Consider the following 12,729-nt stretch of genomic DNA (forward strand, 5'->3'; position numbering starts at 1 on the left):
CACACTCTCCCTGAGTTTGTTGTGTCAACTAGTGATGCAAGACCAGTGTCTGTGAGAGGGTTTTTGAGTGAAGTTGTGCGTGCCGTCAAACTCCTCAAAGTGCGATTTTCGACAAAATACCTGAGTGTTCTCACGCGGAAACGTCTATACAAAGATCTTATTGATGTATGCTTGCCCGTGCCAATATACCGGTCGCTGTACCTAACTGGAAAAGTCAAAGATGTTCTTCAAAGAATTAAGAAAATGCCAGTTAGAGCACTCTGCAAAACGTTCTTTTTCCAGTTGCATAGTGGCACTCTTCCTGTGAATCCTTGGTTGGAAGAAAAGGGGTTATTTGTCTACGGGTCCGTAAACTGTCGTTTGTAGAAAAAAATAGAAACAGTTGAACACATCTTCCTGGATTGATGGGACGCAGTATTTCATTGGGACATTCTGCAGAGGACTTTGAAAAAGGACCTGCCACTTTCTCATTAGAACATTAGGTACCTTTCAACGGAAAATGAAGGGGGAGTGCCCTATGACATGATCATGCTCCTATCTCTACATAGTTTGTGGAGAGTTCGTATGGCGGTCAGGCATGCTGATGCCAATGCTAGACCCGTCAGGGAATACTTTATTGAATGTATAACGTACATCAGGGAAGTTTACCGAGCGCAAGTAGACCCACCTGAGTGGATCACAACATTAGATAGCCTCGCATCATTTAAAAAAATTTAGTTCTTGACGCAGCAAAAGAGAGGCTGCTGTCTCACATCCATCCACCAAGCGTTGTGTCTGTCGATTGTATCAAGTCACAAGCAGGCAATACAAAAAAACAGCTTGTTGGCGCAACGGTAGCGCGTCTGACTACAGATCAGAAGGTTGTGTGTTCGAATCACACCCGGGTAAAGGATATACCCGTTTATTTTTTTCCTTATTATTTCTACTTGCGGTATTCAGGTTTCTCCGCCAACTTTTAGGATGCAAAACAATTTCCCCACTTTTTATGACAGTCTACCATCATGCCAAGCTCCAAGAGGATGTCGTTGGTGAACAAAACGTATATCACACTCACACGCCTTCCGGGGACCGTTGTACAGCAATTACAACACTCACTCACGAACACCATGCTCTCGAAACGAACGCTCTTGGAGCAGAGGCTGTGTCACGGAATTCCAAGATTTTGGACACCATCATGCTTTCGTTCCTATAAAGTGCAGGTATTGTATCGTTATTGTATAGCACCGTCGCTGGGCGGCCCGGTGGCGCAACGGTAGCGCGTCTGACTCCAGATCAGAAGGTTGTGTGCTCGAATCACACCCGGGTCAAGCATATACCCGATTCTTTTTTTCCTTATTATTTCTACTTGCGATATTCAGGTTTCTCCGAGTGGATTTTCACGCACCATCTTTAAGGATGCAAAAATATTTCCCCACTTATCACAGTCTACCATCATGCCAAGTTTCAAGAGCATGGCGTTGGTGCATGAAACGCATACTACACTCACACAGCGCACGTCTTCCGGGGACCGTTGTACTGCAATTGCAACACTCGCTCACGAACACCATGCCCTCGAAACAAACGCTCTCGGGGCAGAGGCTGTGTCACGGAATTCCAAGATTTTGGACACCATCATGCTTTCGTTCCTATAAAATGCAGGTATTGTATCGTTATTGTATAAAAACGTCGCTGTTGGGCCATTCTGTTTTCGGTTTCCGTCAGGAGCGGTCGCAGAATGGTTGGCTCCGAAGGAGCAGCGATAGCGGCCGATGCCGGCCTTGGTGTTCTGTCTTTCGCTGTACCCAAGGATTAAAGGATTGTTTTGCCCCGCTGCCAACAGGAGAAGCTATGGGTCGCGCAGTCGTTTTATACTGCGATTATACCTGTCGACCGTACCGGATTGACGATTTTCGCCAACCGCTGAAAGATTTCGGTGTCATACAGGAAGTGGGCGGCATCGGTGCTTATCAGATGTCGCACGTTTGGCTGGTCAACTTTCGGAGTGACGACGCGAAGAAGAAGCTGCTGGAAGCCGGGAGGCTGGACGTGAAGGGGCGTACGTGTTTGGTCATCGACCCAAACAAGCAAGAGCTACGGGTGAAGCTTCATTGGGTTTCCTTCAACGTGTCAAACAAAGCGATTCGCCGGGCCTTCGCTGTGTACGGCGAAGTGAAGGATGTGGCGAGCGCTCGATGGAGAGCAGCTGATTTTGAAACTGCGGACTTTACTACTCGTGTGCTCCGACTTGTGCTTCGGGAGGGCGTCACCCCGGAATGTCTACCGCACCAGGTGCCGCTTGGAAAGGGGAAAGCTCTTGTAGCGGTTCCAGGTAGGGCCCCGGTCTGTCTGCGGTGTCGCACTGCAGCCCACATCAGACGTGAATGCAGGGTGCCCAAATCCACCGAGTGCCATGCCTTCGGGCATGAGCAGGCTGACTGCACGCGAACGTACGCGCGAGCGGTCGGCCGGGATGCTGACGCAGACCGGGACGAGCTCCTGATGGACGAAGAGGAGGCGGAGGCGGCAGCGACTCCGGAAGAGGACGGGAACGCTGTGAAAGACGTGGTGAGCGACTTTGCAGAGAAACCGTCCGAAGGCAACTCTACACAAGAGGGTTTAGGTGAAGAACTAACGAAGGAGGTGATGGTTCCGGAAGCCAACCCCTCCACATCGGAGACTGCCCTCGCGGCTTCGCCGGCTGTGGCCACCGAGAGTGACTTCAAAAATTTGAAAGCCCGCTTCTACTTTTGCGCTTGCTGTCAATTTTTATCTCCTCTGACAGTTTCGAACCGTCGCGGGCCTCGGGAAAACACGGAAATTCGTTTATGTTCGCGCCACTTCCATTTCTACCAGGGAATGCGGCCGCCGCGTGCTTTCAATCTTGCCTCAATGCCGAGAGCTCGCAAAGGGCCCGCTGACAACTGCGTCGCAATTCCAGCGACAGGAAAAAGTGAGTGAGTAGCTCTACTTTCTCTGCACAGTATGTGGTGTGAAGCTCCATTTTCAAACAACATGCCAGGGTTTTTCTGGAAGATGCAGAGCATTAAAACAACAAACTGTAACTCACGGCAGTGTAAACAAGTCACCTAATGCGAACTGACTAATGATCAGGGTTGCGGGACGGAACAATGGCAGAAAACAATGTCAATACTCTGTACTTTTAGCTAGTGACACTCGCCGAGCGCAACCAACAAGCCCACCGAGACGATAAGAATCATTTCATACATTTCTCCATTACCATTTGTAGTGGTTTACGACAGCTTTGCCGGACATCCGCTTTCGCAGGGCGCAATGGCGACCAAATTTTAAATGCAGAGCATTTCAGTAACTCACAATGTCACCCGCGTTGACATCCGTAGTCCGCACCGCACCCCTACCAACTATATAAAAAAGACATCCCCCTCGCGAGGGGCACGATCAAATGCACAGCATTTCCGAGGGGGTGCGCCGGCAAGTCGTGTCTCTCGATCGCGGGACCCGTGTCGCCATCTTTCGGAGGCGCGGGACAACTTGTGGCGCTTTCGAAACAAACCAGAGTGAAGGATATAAGGCGGTTTCGGTGCATCGAAATCTGTGTCGGTTTCGTAGCTCGGTCGGTAGTGCGCCGGCCACCTTGCGTTCCGCCCGCGGCGTCATGGGTTCGAAACCGGGCGCCGGAAAATGTTATTTCTTTTATAGTGTAGTGGCCTGGCTGCGGACTACGACAAGGCGCGCCTGCGGACTACGACAAGGCACGCCAACGCCGCGTGACATTGTGAGTTACTAAAATGCTATGCATTTAAAAGACGACGAGGCAACTGTAAGAGGGTCCAGTGTGGTGAAGATGAACCTGCAGGAAGGGTCGGCGGAATGCGGAAGGGAGTGCGTCGATGATGCGCCCAAAGCGCGACGTCTACGGCAACTTGAACAGCAGTGGAAGTACGTTGGGAAAAAAAATCGTGTCGTCAACGAGTTGCCTGCGTCACCTCTTACGAGTGGCAGCACACCCAAGGCCTGATTTGAGTTTGAAACGGAATACCCTGCAAGACGTGCCAACAAAGGTAACCCTACGCCTTCCGTCTGACACTGCTATTTCATGTTTTACCTCAATAGGCCCATGCGTGTCGCTACGCTTAATGTACGGGGACTAAGTTCCCGAAGAAGGCAGATGCAAGTGTATTGGCTGGCGCTTGAGGAGAACTTGGATATATTAGCAGTTCAAGAGACAAAAGTAAAAGACGAGGATCAGAGAGAGGCTATGGTACGCTGTTTCCAGTCTAAGTATCATGCATGTGTTTCTCACGCGGTTGGCACGTCGGCCGGGTGCGTACTGTTTATCAGACAAATCATGGGCCTAAATATTGAGCATATGACTTCTAGCACGGACGGGCGCCTAGTTGTGTGTGATTTTGCGGTGTCTGAGTGTAAGTGGCGTGTCTTGTGCTTGTACGCTCCAACAAAGGTGCGGGATAGGAAAGATTTCTTCGACACTGTGGCACCTCACTGCAACAGTGAACGAAGTGTCGTCATGTTAGGTGATTACAATTGTGTTTGTGCATCACACGACAAGACAAGTGCTACACCGTTCATAGACGCAAGCACAGAAACGTTACTGTCTATTGTAAATGAATGTGACGACGTAGGAGAAACTGTAAGTGGAGGAGGAGTTGAGTTTACTCATTTTCAAGGATACAGTCACTCCAGGCCTGATCGAGCGTACGTATCATTGGAAATTGTACCAGAATGCAGAAATTATCACGTGCGTCCGGTCCCATTCAGTGACCATTGTTTGGTCGCCTTTTCCATCGGGAGCAAGAAAACGCAACCGAAAGAATTCAGATGGGAACAATGGAAATTAAACTCGAACGTACTAAGCGATGACGTCTTTGTAAAATACGCCCAGAGTGCATTGAAGGAAGAAAACAAAAAAGAAAGATATGGGGTCAAATGGGAGCTGCTCAAGCAAAACATAAAAATGAAAGCGCTAGAACGAGCTACATTGCTGAAGCATGAGAAGGACAAGGACGAAAGAATTTTGCGCAACAATCTGCAGGCGCTCGTACAGCTTGAATGTACGCAGCCAGGAGCCTTTAAGGATGACATCTGCGCGATAAAGAAAAAAACTAGTAGTGATCGGCACCGAGCGATATCGTGGGGCGCTCGTAAGATCAAGAGCTGAACACATTATCGCGGGAGAACAGCCAACGAAGCGAGCGTTAGGAACAGAAAGAAGCCAAGCTCGCCGCAATTATATAAAGGAGGTACAATACAAAGATACGTACGTTACAGAAACTGAAGATATCGAGCATGCCTTTTACGAGTACTACAGCGCCCTTTTCGCTCAAAGCACGGTTAACGTAGAAAAATTCAAGGAGTTTCTTCCCTTGATGCCAGTGTTAGAAGCAGACAGTAAAGAATTTTTAGAACAGCCCATAACAGTTAACGACGTAGAAATGGCTATAGAAGACTTAAACCCTGGTAAGTCGCCGGGGCGGGATGGCTTGACGGCAGCGTTTTATAAGAAATTTAAGACTGAATGTTCACCTTTGTTAGCAAACGTTCTCAATGAGGCTCTAGAGCTTAGGATCCTTCCTCCGTCATTTCTAAATTCACACACCGTACTTATCCCCAAAACTGAAGACATCACCAAACTTAAACAGGTTTACCGTCCCATATGCTTAGCAAACGTAGATTACAAAATTTTCATGAAAATACTAGCAAGAAGGATGCAGACAGTAATGAGAGAATAAGTAGGGCCCCACCAAACATGTGGAATAAAGGGAAGGACTATATTTTCTAACACACACAAGGCACGATGTGTCCTAGAGTGTTGCGATGTCACAGGAGGGGGCGTTGCCATGATCTAGTTGGATTTAGAAAAAAGCATTTGATCGTGTGCCACATGACCTCCTGTTCCTCATTTTAGAGTATATTAATGTAGGATCTGTGATTCTGGAAGGAGTACGCATGGCGTACAATAGGTGTACGACAAGCCTGACTATAAACAAGCATGTCGGTAAGCGAATACAAGTGGAACGATCTGTGAGGCAGGGATGTCCCTTAAGCCCGCTTTTGTTCTGTATATTTATTGCGTCTTTTTGTTTAAGTGTGATTAAGAGTGAGAACAATCAAGGTTTCCTACTCCATGCGGCTGAAGTTAGAATAGGCTGGCTTACGCGGATGATGTTGCTGTTTTTTGTACAAATTATGAGAGTGTTTGAGGTTGTACAAGTGGTCAAACGTTTTTGTGAAGCCAGCGGCAGTTCAGTAAACTGGGGTAAATCTTTAGGGTTTTGGCATGGCAACTGGCCTGCAACTCCAGGCATATTCGAGAACATGCAGGGGGTAACTAGCCCTGTTAAACACCTCGGAGTGCCGCTGTTGTACTATCAGGACAGCGAGCCGTATTCGATAAGGCTGACAAGTGGAAAGGGTGGGGACTGTCTGTGTTCGCGCGTGTTACTGTTTGCAATCTATTTCTTGCCAGCAAGCTTTGGTATGTGCTTCAAGTGTTGCATTGTTCAAGAGTAAACGTGCAGAAGATTCACCGGGTGTTTGCCGTGTTCGTGTGGGGTTCAACATGGGAAACAACAAGCAGAACAAATCTTTTTCGGCCGGTCCGAGAAGGCGGTCTCGGGTTAACTCATCTGTTTTTAAGGCAACTGATTAATAGGTTTTTCTTTCTTAGAGATGTCACAGACCCTTTTCTTCGAACGGTCTGTCAATTGAGGCTTGGAAGTGTGCTGTCAGAGTATGTCGTGACCACCGAATATTTGAGCGATGGGGTGAAGGGATATTTCAAAGAAGTGGTCTTGTCTTTTCGTTTCCTCACCGCACGTTTCTCTTTGGATTATTTGAGTACAGTCACAAGGATTGATTGATTGATTGATTGATTGTGGGGTTTAACGCGCCGACGCAACGCAGGCGATGAGGCGCGCCGTAGTGGAGGGCTCCGGATTAATTTTGACCACCAGGGGTTCTTTAACGTGCGCCGAAATCTCGTACACACGGGCGTTTTTGCTTTTCGCCTCCATCAGAAAAGCGGCCGCCGCGGCCGGGAATCGATCCCGCGACCTCGTGCTCAGCAGCGCAACGCCTTAGTACAGTCACAAGGAAAAGGCTGTACAAAGATATTGTAGACATAGTGCTGCCTATACCATTGTACCGAAGCATGTACACCCTGGCGATCGAGCGGAACGTTCTGAAAAGGGTAAAAAATATGCTTGTTCCATCTGGGGTTAAAAACTTCTTTTTCAAAATGCACACGGGTACACTTGAGGTAAAGTGTACCCGTGTGCAAGTGGAGCAGAAACAATTGTTTGTACCATGGGGAACAGACTGTTTTGTATGTAAAAAACCGGGGACGATCGCACACGTTTTTTAAATACAGAGCATTTCAGTAACTCACGATGTCACCCGCGTTGGCGTCCGTAGTCCGCACCGCACCCCTCCCTACTATATAAAAAAAAGAAATACTATCCGGCGCCAGGTTTCGATCCCTCGACCCTGCGGGCGGAACGCAATGCACAAGGTACTCTAACCACTGCGTCACAAAGCCGACACAGAATGCAAGGCTATGAACGCGCCTTATATCGTTGACTCATTCAAATTACTGCTGACGAGCGCTCTCTCGTCAGCAGTTGCCACAAGTGCGACAACATTAACGTAACGCAAACTACTTAAAGTCGTGCGCCCCCGGAAATGCTCTGCATTTGATCGTGCCCCTCGCGAGGGGGATGTTTCAATGCGTCTTCCTACTGGCCAGTACACTCGTCGCCATCTGTCGGATGTTGTGCGAACCTTTTGCGGCTGATGGCGCGCGATTTGGAACGACATTTGCATATGATCAAACTGAAAAGCTCTCCAAGAAAAACAAATAACAGGGCCAGAGTTTCTGCAGTGGATATAGTATTTTTTTGAAGCACTGAGGTCGCAGGGAGTTTTCGGTCATCCATCGCGACCGCGGCGAAAAGCGGCTTAACAGCTCAGTTGTAAAAAACGATTTTCCCGTAGTCTGAAAATGGATACTTTCGGCTATCTGAGAGGAGGTTTCGAGGTTATAATGCGATATAGTCTTGCATGGTGTGACATGCAAGGAAGACTTCACTAGACCAGTACACCATGTTTAGACTGTTGGGGGGCTGTATTCTTTTGGGACATTTTGCAAAGAACAATCAAAAAAGAATTTCCGCTGGATCCCAAGGGTATAAGGTTCCTCTCTGTAAAAATAGAGGATGGAATTCCGTATGACACCGTCATGCTGTTAGGACTGCACAGCATATGGCGGAACAGATTGGCGGTAAGGTACAGTGACGTTGATGTGAGAATACCGGAATCTTTCATAGAGTCGGTACATCTTTTTGTAGAAATGTATAAAGTGCAAGAGGTTGACCCTGAGTGGATACCTGTTTTCGAAGAGCTGTTGAAATTGAGAGTATTGAAGGACCAGCGTCAGTCTAAGTCAGACTGACGTTTTTTATCAATTGAGAGTACTGCGCGCGGGTTTTGGTTCACATGTAAAAAGGCAATAACCATAAAAAAAAATTCCCCCGCATTTCCCCGAGGGGGAGAATGTGAAAGTGCGAATGCACGGTTGTCGGCCCGCTTGCGGCGCTTGCGCTCGGCCCCCGCAGCCCACCGCCTCGCCGCCTTCTCTTCCATCTCTTCCATCGGGTTTGTAGTATCACGTGTACACCACGCAGTTATCAAGCCGCTATAACGCCGCTGAGTCGCCAACGCACGCCGCTGACGACGTAGTTTGAATGCGTTAAAGATATAAGGCGCGTTACTAACACTGATATCAGCGTCGCGTCCGTGGCTTAGTCGGTAGAGCGTCGCGCTGAGGCCGCAAAGTCCTCGGATCGAAACCTGGCGCCGGATGCTGTTTTTTTTTTATATAGAGAGGAGGACTGCGGACGCCGCCGCCGCCGCCGGCGGTGGAAGATTTGGGGTCGCTTATAACCGTCGCTGTGCGGCCCAGTGGCGCAACGGTAGCGCGTCTGACTCCAGATCAGAAGGTTGTGTGTTCGAATCACACCCGGGTCAAGAATATACCTGATTCTTTTTTTACTTATTGTTTCTACTTGCGATATTCATGTTTCTCCGGGTGGATTTTCATGCGCCTTCTTTTAGGATGCAAAACAATTTCCCTACTTATCACCGTCTACCATCATGCCAAGTTTCAAGAGCATGGCGCTGGTGCACGAAACGTATACTATTACACTCACACAGCGCACGTCTTCCGGGGACCGTTGTACTGCAATCGCAACGCTCGCTCACGAACACCATGCTCTCGAAACAAACGATCTTGGGACAGAGGCTGTGTCACAGAATTTCACGATTTTGGACACCGTCATGCTTTCGGTGTTAAAAAATGCAGGTATTGTACCGTTATTGTATAGCACCGTCGCTGTGCGGCCCGGTGGCGCACCGGTAGCGTGTCTGACTTCAGATCAGAAGGTTGTATGCTCGAATCACACCCGGGTGAAGAAAATACCCAATTCTTTTTTAAATGCAGAGCATTTCTTAGCCTCGCCTCTTCCTGCGTCGGACGGCGTCCACAGCTCCGCGTCCGCAGCAGGTGCGCCTCTCCTCCTTCCCTCCTCTCTCTCAACAGCAGCTGGCGCGCGCATGCGTCGTAGTCAGCCCGTTCGCTCCGTCGAGGTCTCCGCGTAACAGGTGCGTGATAGCAGCGCGGTGGGGCGTGGAAAGGCGCGCGCTGCTTGCGCATGCGCGCTCTCCCCCCAGTACTGCTCTCCCTCTACTGCGCGCGCTGCAAATATAAAGCGGCTAGCGGTCGCTCGTGCTTCAGTCACTGCGTTGCTCCTTCCTTCCTTGGTTGACGCTCGCTCCACCCTAACGCGACTTTACTCTCCTCTCTCTACCCCAAACCAACACCAACGCAACTACGACCCAACTAGCCACCCTAACGCGACTTCACGCGGCGTTAACGACCCCCAATGCTCTGCATTTACTCGTGTTCCCCTCGCGGGAAGGCGCGGGAATTTTTTTCTTATTATTTCTACTTGCGATAATTAGGTTTCTCCGGATGGATTTTCACGCGCCATCTTTTAGGATGCAAAACAATATCCCAACTTATCACAGTCTACCACCATGCCAAGTTTCAAGAGCATGGCGTTGGTGCACGAAACGTATACTAAACTCACACAGCGCAAGTCTTCCTGGTACCGTTGTACTGCAATTGCAACACTCGCTCACGAACACCATGCTCTCGAAACGAACGCTCTTGGGGAAGAGGCTGTGTCACGGAATTCCAAGGTTTTAGACACCATCATGCTTTCGTTCCTTTAAATGCAGGTATTGTATCGTTATTGTATAGCACCGTCGCTGTGCGGCCTGGTGGCGCAAAACATTCCAATTCCGGCCACCGAAGCGTGCGGACGCAGAATCATGAGCCAAGGGAAATATAAATGGTAGCGAAGGTTCGGGCAAAAAGGGGTTCAGAACCTATTGCCAGCGACATCAGCATGGGGGCTTATGGGAGTGGCGATTGAAGCGCGACTAGGTGAGGAGGGAACAAACACTAGTAGCAAAAACCAAGTTTTGTTCAACAATAAAACAACAATTATATTTTACGAACTATATTTATTTCTTAATCACATTTATTTAGGCACAGTGTATAAATAATTTACGAAAATGCCGTTCATTCTCAAAAACCTTTTTTGTAGCGCCCTCTGAAGAATGGCACATGTCATTGCTTTGTGATGCAGCCCTTGTAGTGATCGGAAAGGCGCTCCTAAAGTTCGTCTGCTAGGAAACGCCCCTCGCGTGTTTTGGTGGTGCGTATTTGCATTGGTTTTTCCTTGTTAATTTGGTGTGCACTTAATTTTTTCTGTGCGTGGAGTTGCGAGGTGCGTTGTATCGTCGGTGAACACGTGTAGTACCGTGCCCGGCAGGCACGGTGAACTACGGGACGATGCTGCCAATGGTTGGAGCGGAGCGCTTTCCTCGGTACCTACGGAAACGATGTGCTGTACAAGTTGCAACAGCAACTCCCGTACACCTGGCGTTTTACTGCATCATTTTCCTCTCATTTCTACAGGTAAAGCTAAACTATTGTACTGTTAATATGTGCACGGGGGTTGTGTAAGGGAACGTGGTGGTGCTTCGAAAAAAATGGGTCTAAAGCTTTGTTATGTCACAGTTATCTCTTGATTTCACCTCAGGCTGGCTGAGAGCAAGTTGTGTCAATTACTCTAGGACTTCTCGGCGTAGTACCACTCGAATTTAAACGAATCGCTTTAATTGTCTATCTCAGTGTCTTCTCTATTGCCTTACAACGCTTGTAGTGCTCGTTGCTTCCCGCACTTGTATGCGCAAGCATTATTTCCATCGCAATACTGTGTTGTGCTGCTCCGTGCTGCGCTGTTGCCAGATCTTTCCTGCTATGTGCTTTTACATACTGCCGTCGCTTTCGTTTGCATTGATCCATTTTTCCTCTTTTTACTTATCTGTTGCGACACTTGCCTAATAATGCAACCAGTAAATTGCAGGCGTGAATGCTGAGTGAACTTCTGTAGAAACCCTTGTCTACTTGATAAGACGCCGGGACAGCTGCAGTGTGCTCGCTGCACTTTCATGAATCGGCATTCCTGCGGCCCGGTTTTCTACGTCAAGATGCAGTGCCTAGTTCTTTTCTCTTGTTTCCAAGTAGTTCTGCTGTTTACGCTTTCATTGCTCATAATGCTATGAGTTACGGGTAAAGTAAATTTTTCGGCGCGTAAGGAAAATCATAATGCTTGTAGTGCCCACGAACATTTTGTACTTATTGTATACGTGCTCATTTGTGCAGTGTGGTAAATTTGTTTTATGTTCATCCTGGAATAAAATTCAAATGTCTTGATTATAGCATGACTTTGCGTTATTTCTTCCCTTAGAACAGAAGAACACAAACTGAGCAAGCATTATATAACCTTGATCTATACTTCAGGCACGCACGCCTACCTGCGTATGTGCGACGCAATTAAACTTAGCAGTGGCGTTGGTAGAAATTGGTATCGGGGTAAGGAGAGGGCACGTTTTTTATATTAAAGAGGGGCCGGGGAGAGTGGCCAAGTGTCATTTTGGGCTCTGTATCCCAAGGCAGAAAAGAAATTCTGGTCGACGGGGGGGGGGGGGTGTACGTTTGCCACCCGCTGCAATCAAAATAAACAACTGATTGCTTTTATACAGCAGTAGAAGGCATGAATATAGAATAAAGGTTCAGAGAAGATGCAAGATGCTTTTATAAACACCGAGGCGAATCATACGACAGTACGCTAAAGTGCGTTTCTCTAGTCCCGAGTATAAGCTGGCGTTGACTTGAAGCACGCACGCCAAGGGCTCGCCAACTTGCGTCAGATGGCAATGACATGAGCCCTCAGCGATCACAGTCCTGCTAAGACTATTTTGAAGTAAAATTTTCCCGCTAATGCCACCAAAATGACGTCACTTTCTGACCGGATCTTGCGTCACATCCTGTTTATTTTTTGTTCCGCCGGAAGTGTTCCCTCCTCACACAGATGGCGCTAAGCCCCATGAGCATCTTAACAGCCGCCATTTTCTGAACGTATGGGCTTCTATGGAAGCTTCGCTACCAGTTATATTTACCTTGCATGAGCTCCGGCGGAGCGGCAATAGCGGCCCAGCCTGGCCGCGGCAACAGGATGGAAACGAAAGAAGATAACGAGTACCAAGTCATTTTGCCTCAACTGCCGACAGGACGGGTTGTGTGTAATATGGTGTTTCTCCACGGCGACGTGAAAGCCAGGC

The 12,729-nt window shown here is 48.4% G+C and overlaps 3 non-coding genes across 3 annotated transcripts; all 3 read left to right on the forward strand.

The window, feature by feature from the left end:
- The first annotated feature begins 816 nt into the window (after positions 1–816).
- On the forward strand, positions 817–888 carry Trnac-aca (transfer RNA cysteine (anticodon ACA)). Its single transcript has one exon. It is a non-coding gene; the product is annotated as a tRNA-Cys (tRNA).
- A 347-nt stretch (positions 889–1,235) lies between these two features.
- On the forward strand, positions 1,236–1,307 carry Trnaw-cca (transfer RNA tryptophan (anticodon CCA)). The gene has a single exon. It is a non-coding gene; the product is annotated as a tRNA-Trp (tRNA).
- Positions 1,308–8,931: 7,624 nt separating this feature from the next.
- On the forward strand, positions 8,932–9,003 carry Trnaw-cca (transfer RNA tryptophan (anticodon CCA)). Its single transcript has one exon. It is a non-coding gene; the product is annotated as a tRNA-Trp (tRNA).
- Positions 9,004–12,729: the final 3,726 nt, after the last annotated feature.

Source organism: Haemaphysalis longicornis, unplaced genomic scaffold (genome assembly GCF_048455015.1).
Source record: "Haemaphysalis longicornis isolate Haplotype H1 unplaced genomic scaffold, Haemaphysalis longicornis Haplotype H1 scaffold_1, whole genome shotgun sequence".
Classification (NCBI taxonomy): Eukaryota; Metazoa; Arthropoda; class Arachnida; order Ixodida; family Ixodidae; genus Haemaphysalis; species Haemaphysalis longicornis.